A 15716-nucleotide genomic window follows, 5' to 3' on the forward strand; every position below is an offset into this window, starting at 1 on the left:
TGTTGTCAAGTTTTAGTAGCATTAGAAGCCAGTCTTTGCTTATGCATTGACAAAATGAGTTAGGCTTTGACACTAAAGTGCAGTACTTAAATATGTAGATTGTGTGCAGTCCCCTTACCCCTTTCATAGTAGTGAATGAGTTTTGGTAAACTCCTAGTGATAGTGTTGCTTGTCTAGAATCACACTGTGAGTCTGTGTGCATTTGGGAACCACTGTGAGAGAAGCATTTGGTAACATTATGTATTTGCTGACAGATGACTGTTTTAAAACCTCTCATTTTGTGAAGTTTTAGTAGCACTAGAAGCCAGTCTTTGGTTATAATAATAATCCACATTTATAAAGCGCGAACAATCACCCGTAAGGATCACTAGGCGCTGGGGGCCATCAGGAAGATTAAGCAAGCTATTGCCCGGAGTCACATGGTGCTGGACTAATCTGCCTCTGGTGCCGGGGAACGAACCATGATCCCCAGATTCCGGAATCAGTCGCCCTGGCCGCGGCGCCACGATGAGGCAGGCTTTGACACTAAAGTGCAGTACTGAAATATGTAGATTGTGTGCAGTCCCCTTACCCCTTGCATAGTAGTGAATGAGTTTTGGTAAACTCCTAGGGATAGTGTTGCTTGTCTAGAATCACACTGTGAGTCTGTGTGCATTTGGGAACCACTGTGAGAGAAGCATTTGGCAAAATTATGTCTTTGCTAACAGACAATTGTTTCTAAACCTGTCATGTTGTCAAGTTTTAGTAGCATTAGAAGCCAGTCATTGCTTATGCATTGATAAAATAAGTCAGGCTTTGACGCTAAAGTGCAGTACTTAAATATGTAGATTGTGTTCAGTTCTCTTACCCCTTCTAGACTAGTGAATGAGTTTTTGTAAACTCCTAGGATAGTGTTGCTTGCCTAAAATCACAATGTGAGTCTGTGTGCATTTGGGTAAGGATTGTGAGAGAAGGATTTGGTAACATCGTGTATTTGCTGACAGAGAACTGTTTTAAAACCTGTCATGTTGTCAAGTTTTAGTAGCAGTAGAAGCCAGTCTTTGCTTATGCATTGATAAAATCAGTTAGGCTTTGACACTACAGTGCAGTGCTTAAATATGTAGATTGTGTGCAGTCCCCTTACCCCTTCCACAGTAGTGAATAAGTTTTGGTAAACTCCTAGAGATAGTGTTGCTTGTCTAGACTCACACTGTGAGTCTTTGTGCATTTGGGAACCACTGTGAGAGAAGCATTTGGTAACATCATGTATTTGCTGACAGATAACTGTTTTAAAACCTATCATGTTGTCAAGTTATAGTAGCATTAGAAGCCAGTCATTGTTTATGCATTGATAAGATGAGTCAGGCATTGGTAGTAAAATGCAGTACTGAAATATGTAGATTGTGTGCAGTCCCCTTACCCCTTCCACAGTAGTGAATGAGCTTTGGTAAACTCCTAGGGATAGTGTTGCTCGTCTAGAATCACACTGTGAGTCTGTGTGCATTTGGGAACCACTGTGAGAGAAACATTTGGGTACTTCATATCTTTGAATACTCATAACTGCTTAAAAACTTTCCTGTTCTCAAGTTTTGGTAGAATTAGAAGGCAGTAATTGCTTATGTTTTCACCCAGGAACTGTCCTTGCAATACTGTAAACATTCAGTTAATATTCAAGTAGTAACAGAGTGAGGCAGGCCTTAGCACATGCATTGATTCAAATGCTTATCCACTATGCTAGCAGTTCTCTAACCATCTACTCAGTTCTCTTTTACACCTTTAATTCCACAGTCAGTATCCATACACTTCAAGCAAACACCCTGTCACTCCCCATGTACTCCTCTAGTGACCCATTCAGCAGCATATACTAAACCATTCACTTCGCCAAAACCCAAACACTTATAAATTCACTCAGGCACTCTCTTTGCAGTACTCTCATCATTCAGTCAGTATCCAAGTACTCATGCAGCGAGCCAGGCCTTACAACATGGACTGCTTCAAATCCCTATCCAGTATGCATACAGGCCTCTAGTCACCTACACACTTGTCTCTCACTTATTTAATTAACTAGTCAGTATCTATATACTTCAAAAAACATCCTGTCACTCATCTTGCACTCATCCAGTGACTGATCCAGTACCATGTACTAATCTTTTTACTGCGCCAAAACTGAAACACTTTAAAGTTTTACCAAGGCACTCTCCTAGCAGTAGTCTAATGATTCAGTCAGTTTCCAGGTACTCATGTAGTTAACCATGCATTACCACATAGATGGCTACAAATGTATATGTAGTATGCATGCAGTCTTCTAACACACTATACACTTGTCTTTAACAGCTTCAATTCCCCAGTCAGTATCCATGTACTTTCAGCAAACATCCTGTCACTCCCCTTGCATTGTTCCAGTGACTTATTCAGCACCATGTAGTAATGCATTCACTGCGCCAAAACTGAAACACTTGTAAATTCATCCAGGTACGCTTCTTGCAATAGTCTAATCATTCAGTCAGTACCTAAGTACTAATGGAGTGAGGCAGGCCTTAGCACATGGATTGATTCAAACGTGTTTCCAGTGTGCATGGAGGCCTCTAACTACCACCACAATTGCCTTTCAGACCTTCAATTTCTCTCTGTCAGTATCTATAAACTCCAATAAACACTCTGTCACTTTAATTGCACACCTTCACTGACTCATTTGGCAGTAAGTACTAACCTATTCACTGCACTAAAATCCAAAATCTTAAAAAGATTCACCGAGTCACTCTTTTTGTAGTACTCTAATGATTCAGTCAGTACTCATGTAGTTTTGCAGTGATCCAAGTGTTACTCTATGGACTGTTTCAAATGTCTATCCATTATGGATGTAGGTCTCTAGCCACCTACATACTTGTCTTTCACACCTTCAATATCCAAGACAGTATTCATACAGTTCCCGCAAACACTCTGTCACTCTCCTTATACTTCTCCAGTGACCCATTCAGCACCATGTACTAATCCATTCACTGCACCAAAAGCCAACCACTTATACATTCACCCAGGCACTCTCCTTGCAGTACTTTAATCATTCAGTCAGTACCCAAGTACTCATGCAGTGAGGCAGGCCTTAGCACATGAATTGCTTCAAATGCCTATCCACTATGCATGCAGCCCTCTAACCACCTACACACTTGTCTTTCACACCTTCAAATCCCTAGTCAGTATTCAAACAATTCTAGCAAACACCCTGTCACTCCCCTTGCAGTCCTCTAGTGACCCATTCAGCACCATGGACTAATCCATTTACTGTGCCAAAACCCGAACACTTATAAATTCACTCAGGCACTCTCCTTGCAGTACTCTAATCATTTAGTCAGTATCCAAGTACTATTGGAGTGAGACAGGCCTTAACATATGGATGGATTCAAACATGTGTCCACTATGCATGTAGGTCTCTAATCACCTACACACTTGTCTTTCACACCATCAATATCCATGTCAGTATTCATACACTTCTAGGAAACACCCTGTCGCTCACCCAGTGTGTCTCCTTATAGTATTGTAATAATGTAGTCAGTTAGCATGTAGTCTTTTAGGGCCATAAGTAGGTAAATTACATTTACCGATTCTTAAATACCGAATTTTACCGATTCGGTATTTATGAATCGGTAAATGTAATGTAGGTAAAATATTACCGAATCAGTAAGTGTCGGTATTTTAGAATCGGTATTTACCGATTCGGTAATGGCAACTGGCTTCCCATTCATTCCTATGGGCCTGGAGGCCCATAGGAATGAATGGGAAGCCAGTTGCCATTACCGAATCGGTAAATACCGAATCGGTAATGGGGGAGGCATCATCATGGGTGGCAGGGTGTCACATTGACACCCTGTTGCACCCCTGATTCCTGCATGTGTGCACATGTGGCACACATACATGCCCTAAGGGCATGTATGTCTGCCACATTGCACACTTCTAAGGGCCAAATAATGCTTTTACTAAGACATTCGTCATTTACCACCAACTTTTAGTTGGTGGTAAATAACGAATCCACACTACACCCACACACTCCCCCTACATCTCATTTCAGGATTCGGTATTTACCGAATCGGTAAAATTACCGATTCGGTAATTTTACCGATTCGGTAAATTACCAAATCCTGAAATGTCCTCCCTACATACCAAAAGCCTGAATACCGGTCGGTAACGTGATTTTTACCGAAAATCGGCCGTTACCGACCGGTATTGGGCTTCCTACATATGGCCCTTAGTGAGGTAGGCTTTAGGGCATGGACTGCTTCAAAGTAGTATGCTCTGTGCATGTAGTGTTTTAACCATCGTCACACTTGTGCTTCAGGGCATAGTTTCTTAGTCAGTTTTTATATAAAATGTGTTTCTACAGTAATAGAATAGTATACATTTGAAAGTTATTAATATACTTTTATTTGTGATTCTTTTTTACAGATACTGTTTTTCCATGGTTAAAATAGAGAAATCATGCCAGAAAAAAAAGAAAAAGAAAAGAACAGAGACAGGAGAATTACTTGAAGAAACATCAACCACAAGTATTGAATGTACAAGATAATGTGGCTAAAAAAAAAAAATCTTCTGGTAAGGTCACAAAGCAATTTATTAAAAATGTTTGTAGGAGCAAACAGAATGTACAGAATGCTGATACTACTGAGAATGTTTCAACTAGAAAAAAAAATCAAAATAAGAGGAAAAGCAAAAAAACAAATGTTCAGTCAAAGGAGACAAAGTATGCTAAAAGAAGGCAAAATCAGTATAAGGAATTACACAAAAAAATATTTTACAAGAGAGTAGTACATAATTTGCTGAAAGATGTGAAGAAATATAAAAAGAGAGCTCTATTTTCTAAAAAGAAGAAGCATATTGAAAACATTGTTGAAAAGGCTTTTGAAGTAAAAAGGAAACTATTCATTTTAGTATTAAACAGAATTCGATCACTAGATAAACCAATCAATTTATTAAAGGCCAAAAGTAGGAGGAAAAGAGAAATTAATAGCAAAAAAAATTGTGAGTTTTTTTTTGGGAGAATGGAAACACAGTTCCAGCCAGAGCCTTTCTTTAGTGAAGAGAGTTATTTACAGAGCAAAAAATAACTTTTTGCAGTTGACACCAGTGGTAGAGGTTATGAAGTTAGAGATGGTTGTCCAATTGAGAAAGAGAAAATGGTTGAAAGAAATGCAGAAGAAGTGATAGCTGATGAAGTTCTAGGGAGACGTCCTAAACGCCCTGTGTATGCTTGGGATTGCAGTAGTCTTTGTAGTGTACGACAGGAATCTATTGATAAATTATGTCGTTTTTTACGAGAATATAGTAAAAAAAAAGTGTTAAACAATAGATTAAGGTGTTGCAAGGACTAGGCCCTTGCAGAGTGAGAAAAAATACTGGTTTGCAAGGTCATTCTCTGGCTTGTCTTTCTAGGAAAGTTTGTGAAAGTGTTTTTCACCATTTCAGGATGCTGGCAGTACATCAGACTCAAATGCGGAAGTTAGTGAGAAGATTGTATTATGCGAAAAGTCCAGCACTAAAGTTAAATGAGTTGAACAGTGCTCTTTTGCGTGGCTCAGTATCAGATGTGAAGAAGGTTTGTGATGATATTGAGTTTTGTTACTTTGGTAATCAGCAAGAGAGTGCAGAAACTAACACATTAGTAGAACAAAATGCTGAAGACAATGTAGAACCCGTAATTACAAAACATTTTGAGGATGAAATCACAAAGTTTAAGGTAATTTCAGGTGAAAGACCAAGGTGCCGATTACGATCCTGTAAAAAAATTCCCCGTACGACTCGTATCCGGTCTTTTTACCGTACGAATCGTACAAGTGCCGTACAAACTGCCAACTACGATTCGCATGGGAAAAAGTCCATACGAATCGCATTGGGAATAATTCCCCCACACGTCCTCGGGTCGGAAAATGTGCCCGACACGTCTCCGGACGAATTACCGTACAAATGTGAAAAGTGAAGTCCGACCGCGGAAGTACGATCCATCCCGTGCGTCCGATGTTACAACCGGATGGGAAAAGCACCGTCCGCAACGAACTCCCATAGCAACCATGGAGACCCGCATACGCGCCCGTATGTACGCGCCCAACCACCCCCCAGCCCTCCTATGTACGAGTCGAACCCCCACCCGTGTATGTACACCCGTGTACGTACGAGTCGAACCCCCACCCGTGTATGTACACCCGTGTACGTACGAGTCGAACCCCCACCCGTGTATGTACACCCATGTATGTACGAGTCAAACCCCCACCCGTGTATGTACACCCGTGTACGTATGAGTCAAACCCCCACCCGTGTATGTACACCCGTGTACGTACGAGTCGAACCCCCACCCGTGTATGTACACCCGTGTATGTACGAGACGTACCCCCACCCGTGTATGTACACCCCCGTACGTACAGCCCGTACCCCCACCCGCGTATGTATGGAGCGTACCCCCACCCCAACCGTGTATGTACAGCCCGTACCCTCACCCACGTATGTATGGAGCATACCCCCACCCCAACCGTGTATGTACGGCCCGTACCCTCACCCGCGTATGTATGGAGCGTACCCCCACCCCAACCGTGTATGTACGGCCTGTACCCTCACCCGCGTATGTATGGAGCGTACCCCCATCCCAACCATGTATGTACGGCCCGTACCCTCACCCCCGTATGTATGGAGCGTACCCCCCACCCCAACAGTGTACGTACGGACCGTACCCTCACCCGCGTATGTATGGAGCATACCCCCACCCCAACCGTGTATGTACGGCCCGTACCCTCACCCGTGTATGTATGGAGCGTACCCCCACCCCAACCGTGTATATACGGCCCGTACCCTCACCCGCGTATGTATGGAGCGTACCCCCACCCCAACCGTGTATGTACGGCCCGTACCCTCACCCGCGTATGTATGGAGCGTACCCCCACCCCAACCGTGCATGTACGGCTCGTACCCTCACCCGCGTATGTATGGAGTGTACCCCCACCCCAACCGTGTATGTACGGCCCGTACCTTCACCCGCATATGTATGGAGCGTACCCCCACCCCAACCGTGTATGTACGTCCCGTACCCCCACCCGCGTATGTATTGAGCGTACCCCGACCCCAACAGTCTAAGTACGGAGTGCACCCCAGGCCCCAACACCAGCACCTTCACCCAACATTGCGCATGTTCGAGTCGTACCAAGCCAGAGACAAGGACAGCACTGTACAACAAAATGACCGATGTACACACCGTACACACGCTAAAAACACACGTACACAACCAGGACAAAGCAAAACAACACAAGAATACTCTATTCGAATCGCACAAAGCCACAAAACATGTCCAACAAGCACAAATACAACACATTCACTGACCTGCAACTGCCAAACTCCCAAACAGAGGCCCAAAACACAACCACTCCTTATAACACACCCACCCAAAGTTCAAACACAGCCACACCCACCAATGGACCAATAAAAAGGGCCCACAGACACAAACCATGAGCCTTTGCAACAGACTCACTGCTGCCAGACCCCACAGACAACCCACAGCACCATACCTTTACTACACCTTACACTTGCACACCTTCACACAACCACCTTCACAAACACCCCCTCATCACATTCACACACACACCTGCACAACCACACCCACACACCCACAACCATCCACACCCACACCCCCCACAACCATCCACACCCCTCACCATGCCCACTAACAAGAATCCAAAGTTCACTAGCCAAGAGTTGGAGGTCCTTGTCGACGAAATCCTCAGAGTCGAGCCACACCTCTTTGGAACATTGGTCAGACAGACCAGCATTTCCGAAAAAACAGCCATGTGGCAGACGATTGTCGATGCTGTGAATGCTGTTGCGTCCACCAGAAGGACCAGGCATGAATGCCAAGCCAGGTGGTACGATCTGCGGAGGAGGGTCTGAGCCAAAATGACCGACGACCACAACCAGGCCAACATCACTGGAGGAGGGCCGCCCTGCAGACGCGTACAATACCATCCCTGGGAGGAGAGGGTGATGGCCATACTGCCGGTGGTGGCAGTGGATGGAGTAGAAGGACTCCGAGAGCCTGGTGAGTATACAAACAACTCACCTCACATGGGGGGAACGTCATCCACAACCATACTCACAATCATGCACGCAACCACCCCAAGCTATCGCATGACTCAACCACACTCCATAAACACGCACATGCCACTAGCGCCACCATGCCCCATGCACCCAGCTGGACAATCCCAAGTCACAGGCCACAGAAAACACCAACACAAGACACGGTAACCCGGATGGCGGAAGTGTGGGCCTCAAAAATCACATAGTGCAACTCAGAAGCAGACAACAATGCCCTCTGCCCATATGGCCTAGGTCACAGCCAGACAAACAGTGTGTCCCCACACAGGAAAGACTTGCCAGCAAATGGCGGACGCCTGGCATTAAGACATGGGGGTGAAGGCACTTTTTGCACATGACAGCAGCTAATGAACAGCCAACACTGTGAAAGAGTGGCAGCACACACCACCACAGCAGCAGCGCAGACACAGACACTACACCCAATGGGTGCCTGGAGATCAGAAACAAACTCACATGAACAAGCCAAGGGCCATTCAAAGATCTGCAAAAAGTGTGTGCCTAGGAAGCTGGGCTGAGGTGACAGAGGGTGACACACAGAGGGAGGGAGAGGGGGAGAGAGAGGGAGGGAGACACAGGGAGACGGACAGAGGGAGGAGGCTGACACAGGGAGGGAGGGAGAGGGGGACAGAGAGGGAGTGAGAAAGGGAGACACAGGGAGACCAATTCAGCCTTGGGTGGTGTGGGAATGTCGGCTCGTCAGCAGGTGGACTGCGTGCATGTAGACAAGGGTGGCCAGTGCCTGAATCCCCCTCTCTTCTCCATGGCAAAACACTGGGCCATGTCTCAACCTGTGCACGAGCACAACGCCAGCTACCTGCATTATATAAGTGTGTGGAACAACTCCATGTGCCCACGTACAGTGCAACACGGAAGGCGCCAATGCATGGCTCGCCACACCTGCTCACTCCACTGCTGACTGCATTCACAATTGACGCAGCAAGTGAGACTGTGTCACACATAGGTAAAGTCTCAAAAGCTGTGGCCAAGGGACATACCCATGCACAAGTGCACTGTGAGTGGAATGCAAGACATATCCAAATACCCAGAGGAAATGTGCCAACTTTGAAACGAATGAAACATGGATGTTGCATGGAACAAAAATAACATTGTCTCTCTCACACACAGGTCAACGTCGTGGATCACCCCCCAACACTGGGGGGGAAGACTCACAGGACCCGGCTCTGCGGGATGACGATCCCACCGGCAGCGACGACTCTCACCACTCTGTGGACGACCCCAACCAACCTGGCCCCTCTGGTGTCCAACCACCTGCAGTACCTGCGTCAGGTACAACTGGGCCAACCACCACCCCCACAACTGCCACATCCCAGGAGACACCCAGGATCCCTGCCCCACCACCACAACGCAGCCAGGCTGACCAGGAGGGGCACGGTGTACCAGGCACCCAGGAGGAGGCAGGCGACAAAGCTAATGCCACCCCTCAGGGGTCCCGGAGACCCGATGTGCCCACAAGGGCAGGCCAGGTGCAAGTGGGCAGGGGTGGTGGGAGTGGAGGACGGCGGAGGCGCGAGCCTGACCAGTTGGCTGCGGAACCGGTATATTCCCATGTGAGAAACATCCTGGACACATACCGGCAGGACACCACCGGCATGAGCCAGGTTGTGTCCACCCTCAACGAGATGAAGGGGACCCTCGAGGAGATCAAGACCCAGCAGGCCCAGCAACATGCGGAGCAACATGCCTGTCAACTGCGACACCAAGGGCGGATGGAGGACAGACAGGCTGAGTGCGTGACGGTGTTCACGGGAATTCACCGTACACTCCGTCGGATAGCCGACAACATGGGCAACCCTCCCTGTGCCACCAGGCCAAGAACATCACCACCCACAGGGAGGGATCAGGAGGAGGAGGAGACATCCGACAGAGCATCCCAAACATCGTCACGGCCTGCTTCTGAGGGTTCCCACAGGAGGGCGGGTCATCCACGGAAAAGACCGTGAGGGTCGGCGCAACAGCACCATCTCCCAGGACACCTGGCCTGGCACCTGGCCCACTGGACCAACAGCAGCACATCAGCAAAAGACATTCTCTGCCACATGGACTTGCTGGTCACTGTCTGACCAATGTTGACAAAGACTGTGGCATGGACTCTGATGATTTCCAATGGCAAGGACACCAACTCCCCCAGTGAACTTTGGATTCCACACACCCGGAAAGCCCCTCTTGTCATACCCCCCCAACACGTACCCCAACACAAATAAAAAGTTACACGATAAAGAGATTATGCCTACATTTTGCATTATTACCGTACATGTGTCTTGTAAAGTCTAACCATGCCTGAGTTCTCATATGACTTCAACCATCCATACCCTGGGGCCTGAGTCTGGCACAGGACACACATGGGTCGCAATGTATTAGGCAAGACCGACATGGAGCACCAAACACACCCGTGATGGGCCCAACCAGCTGAGGGGGTGGCCGCACAACCGTGCCGACAGACATATTGAATACAGCAACAGTCATGCGCAGAGGTCAGGGATCATGTGGAGTGTCCTGGGGGCACCCAGGTATTTGTAGACAGGTGGCAGAACCATGTCCTGCAAGCTTGAGTCAGGTGGATGCAGATAATGGTGGCCTGGCCAATGTTGGATGCATGGGGATGGCACATGTCACAATACCCACACAGTCATGGACATCATGCACAATACAGAGTCTAATCCCACACAAACAGCTTGCATCTTGCTACTCTACACATAGACACATAGCCACTATCACGGAAAACCATGCCAGACACGCCGTATGCACCGTGGCAACACACCAGCATTGACTGAGAAGAGGCACCTTGGAGGCATAGGGACACCTTTATTAGTCATGTATTCCGGAATGCAGAGGCAACTCGGAGTACACATACACAGGTCATGTGGAGTAACATGTGGGTCCAACACTGGAACCCCCCTTCTGCAGCACAAATGCGTGATAGCCATGGAACTGGCACACAAGTGTCGGGTAACAGCTAAACACCCCCTGCTGCTCACGGAGAGGCTGCCATACACCATTGATCCTCTGATGTGGAAGTCCCACACCATTTCAAGCCAATGCAAACCGTATGTGTCCGAGGGCAGTGTTACACACATTGATGCCATCATCACAATCCACTATCCCATCACAGATGACTGTCAACAAGTCTGACCATCTATTCAGGTGTATCCAGCTACATGTAATGTGTCCCATGGTGATGCGACATGTCTGCAGAGGAACCAAACATCGACAGGGGCAGTGTGCACACATCGTAAACAACTGCCACACCCAATACACCCCTGATGCATCCCTTACCCTAAGGAGACTTCCAAACTTGTCCGTGCGTGTAACGCTGAGTCAGCACACGATGACGTGTCCATGAGGAATAGCAGTGCCACAACAATGCAACCAGCAGACGGCATGCGCAAGTACCTGGGGATGAGAGACACACAAGAAGTCAGCCACAAAAAGCACAGCCACTTGCATGTGCATGTACTCGACACATGTAAGGATGACAACATGCTAGGTCACAATTATGACTGGGGAAATACACTCATCACTGGCACCATCACTCGAGTGACACATCCACACACACCTCTGACTCACGTGGCATACATGCAGATGGACACACACATCGCAACACATGCCACACGGGGACCAATGCGTGCACACTCAGACACTGGTACTCACCACTAAGCAAAGAAGTCGCGTATGAGCCGACTCCGGATGTCCTCTTGCGGAACCACATCCTCCACATCACTAGCCCCATTGCCAAGCCCTTCGTCCTCAACGGGTGGATGGTCCTGATCATCTTGATCCAGGATGAGTGGCACAGCTTTCTCAACTGCCATGTTGTGCAGCATGCAGCAGACCATGAAGATTTTGCAGACCTTCGCCGGGGCATATAGGAGGGCGCCGCCGGGCTTGTGGAGGCACCTGAATCGGCTCTTCAGGAGGCCAAATGTCCTCTCTATCACTCGCCTTGTCCGGCCATGGGCGGTGTTGTAGCGGAGCTGGGCCGGCGTGCTGGGGTTGCAGAGAGGTGTGATCAGCCATGGCATGTTGGGATAGCCAGCGTCCCCTACATGGAAACCACATGGACATAAGTAGGACAGGAGAAGCGGTCGTGCTGGAAGTGTACGCAAAATACAGGACAGACAGAGTGTACCCACCAACAACACATGCTCATTCGTTGCGCAGCTGTGTCATCATTTCAGGCACCCTGCTACGCCTCATGATGTATGCATCGTGTGCTGATCCTGGAAAACGAGCACAGACATGTGAAATCACCATGTTGGACAGACACACCACAAGGGCATTGATGGAGTGGTAGTGTTTGCGATTCCTGTACGCTACCTCCTGTGCCTGTGGTGGTACCAAAGCCACATGTGTCCCATCTATGGACCCAATGACATGGGGCATCCCTCCCAGGGCATAGAATCCATGCTTGACCCCAGTCAACTGTTCAGGAGTTGGGAAATGGATGAACTCATCCAGGTGAAGCAACATGGCCTCTAAGAAATCATGCAGCACACGGCTGAACATGCTCTGGGACATGCCACCAACATGAGCTATGGTATCTTGAAAGGTACCCGTGGCAAGAAAATGTAGGGCTGCCATTACCTTTAGCTTGGGTGTCAGTGCCGTAGGATACCTGTGCAGCGGTTGCAGGTGTGGTGCCAGCCTTGCCGTCAACTCCTCAATCAACGGTTGTGGGAAGCGGTAGCAGCGTATACAGTCATTCTCCCGCATGTCAGCCGGAATTGGTCGGGGAAGAGGCGGGGCTCTGCAGTAATTTGGAAGTGACAAGGAAGAGTGAGTGCACTACAACAACAATTTATATGTACTGAGCACATGTTAATCTGTCAATACACATATGCTACATAGGGAGTCAGGTATGTGCTACATGCCCTGGACACGTATGGCTGCCAGGTGACACTCCTACCAAGACCCAGCTACACACGGAGATTGTGAACCTCCACATGCCATGGCATGGCATGGGACTAGCTGTGTCCCAGTGTAATTGAACAGCCAGACGCAACACAGGAGTGACATACATCAACACATCAGCAGAAGTAGGATGTCGATTGCAGAGACAGGTAGCGGAACACTAGAGCCACAGGTCACATGACATTACACTAGGACAGCCCACACACCTTGCCATTAAGGTGTACATGTCATGACTCACCACACATACATTGAGAGGATGCAGACAGGTCCTTGTTATGCTATTCCGTGTCCCATGCATACATACACACCTTACATCCGATACCACATGTGGCCTGGTGTGCGTAACAGTGTGCCATGGCCATCTACACACAGACACATGTTGGTTGCTGCAACAGCAGATGCTTTTGAGGGAACACCAACATCAAGCTAATGGGAACACACCACACATACATGACATAGACACATCGTGCACTGTGGGTAGTCACATGTCTGGTGTGGTAACCCCTGTAGCGGGCATCAGGGGACACTTGCGTGTGTTGTTGACTGTGCCATGCCAGTGACGCTCATCCCATGTGTGCAGTACGACATGCACACATGTCAAAGGAGTTAAGGGCATGTCTGGCACATATTGCACCGTCACACATAACATCTGTACACATCTCATCATACATCTATTGCCTTCTCAACTCAGGAGTAATGTGCCACATCACAGCCTTTCACACCTGTGCCCCACACATGTAGTACTGCCCAGACAATGCCTTGATGTCCATCCATGGACAAGTATGTCAGCTCTATTCCTTCCTGTGTGCTGCCTGTCACCACTGTGATGTGTGAAAGGCACCGTACATTCGCTCTGAGGGCCTGTGTACGTTCCCTATCACTATGGGAGTGCTGCCGTAGGCCTACTTATATTGATAGTGAGCGTACAGTCGTGTGTATGGTCCGTATCACTATGGGTACGCATACGCGAGCACACCCATAGTGATAGTTAGCGAACACGCGTGTGTACGGTCCGTATCACTATGGGTACGCATACGCGAGCACACCCATAGTGATAATGAGCGTACGCACGCGTGTACGGTCCGTATCACTATGGGTACGCATACGCGAGCACACCCATAGTGATAGTGAGGGTACGAGCGTGTGTACGGTCCGTATCACTATGGGTACGCATACGCGAGCACACCCATAGTGATAGTGATCGTACGCGCGTGTGTACGGTCCGTATCACTATGGGTACGCATACGCGAGCACACCCATAGTGATAGTGAGCGTACGCGCGCGTGTACGGTCCGTATCACTATGGGTACGCATATGCGAGCACACCCATAGTGATAGTGAGCATACGCGCGTGTGTACGGTCCATATCACTATGGGTACGCATACGCGAGCACACCCATAGTGATAGTGAGCGTACGCGCGTGTGTACGGTCCGTATCACTATGGGTACGCATACGCGAGCACACCCATAGTGCTACGGACCGTACACACGCACGTACGCTCACTATCACTATGGGTGTGCTCGCGTATGCGTACCCATAGTGATACGGACCGTACACACGCCTGTACGGGCCGTTGCTATGCATTTGGGGTGCCCTAGGGCCCCGGAACGCACCGTACCTGTGTGTGAATCTCCAAATTACATAGGGGACACATGAGGGACAAGTATAAAGGCCTACATGCATGCTGGTTGTCATGGAGACCAAGTTTAAAGTATGAATTTTTTCTGCAGGTGCACAGCAAAAGTCAGTTTGAATGAATCTACTTTGTTGTAAAGTGGTTGTGGAGTTGACATCATGCTCAAGAAAAAAAACAATAAAAACCCACTGACTGTGCTAGGTTTAAAGGGATTGGAGGAAACATAGGATGCAAATGTGAGTGACCAATCACTCTGTACTCCTGTGCATGAAACAGGCCAGCAAGGCAGATATAAGGCAGCCAGGTCCCATGAGAGAGCACTTGCCTGCACATCTTTGGATTCTACGACCCAGCTGCTGCTCATGATTCCCTGGAACCATGTCAAGGTCTGTGGAGAGGGCCCAGCCTTTCACCCTGGAGGAGAACCTGGCATTGCTGGATGTGATCCTCCCACAGTACCCCCTGCTGTATGGGCGACCAGGGTATCAGGTGAGTGCAGAGTCCACTAGCACAGACTCTGTCCCTTTTTTGTGACTGTGACTTCTGGCATTGTGTCCAGGTGTGACACACATGCAATGTACTGTAAGGGGGGTCCCGGGGGGGGAATGCCTGATGTCTCCCAGCCAGAGCATGCTGTGGTGCATGTCTGCCGTCCTCACTTGCATTGTGTTTACTGTGACAATCACTGCATGGTGCATGCCACATTCTGCCTGTCTTATCCTCCTGGGAATGTAGCCTCTACAGTCCTCATGTGATTATGTGGTCAGCCCAGTGTGACAGGTGACTGTACCCACAGATGTGTGTTAGTTCTGTGTACCTGTGCTGAGAGTGTCCACATGATGTGTTCGTACCCTGGACATCGGTGTGTGTGTAAGTCCACTGTCATGTGGGTGGGTGCATATGTGGAGTGTAGCACCGAAGCTGCATGAGGGATGGCTATACCCTGCCCATCTGATGTGAGCAGGGAGCAGTGCTGTGTGTCTGACGTGCAGAGCCAGCCCCACACCTGTGAGCCCCCCCCGTCTAGTGGCACATGTGCAGAGTGAGGT

The sequence above is a fragment of the Triturus cristatus genome, chromosome 10, assembly GCF_964204655.1.
Source record: "Triturus cristatus chromosome 10, aTriCri1.1, whole genome shotgun sequence".
NCBI classification, from domain to species: Eukaryota; Metazoa; Chordata; class Amphibia; order Caudata; family Salamandridae; genus Triturus; species Triturus cristatus.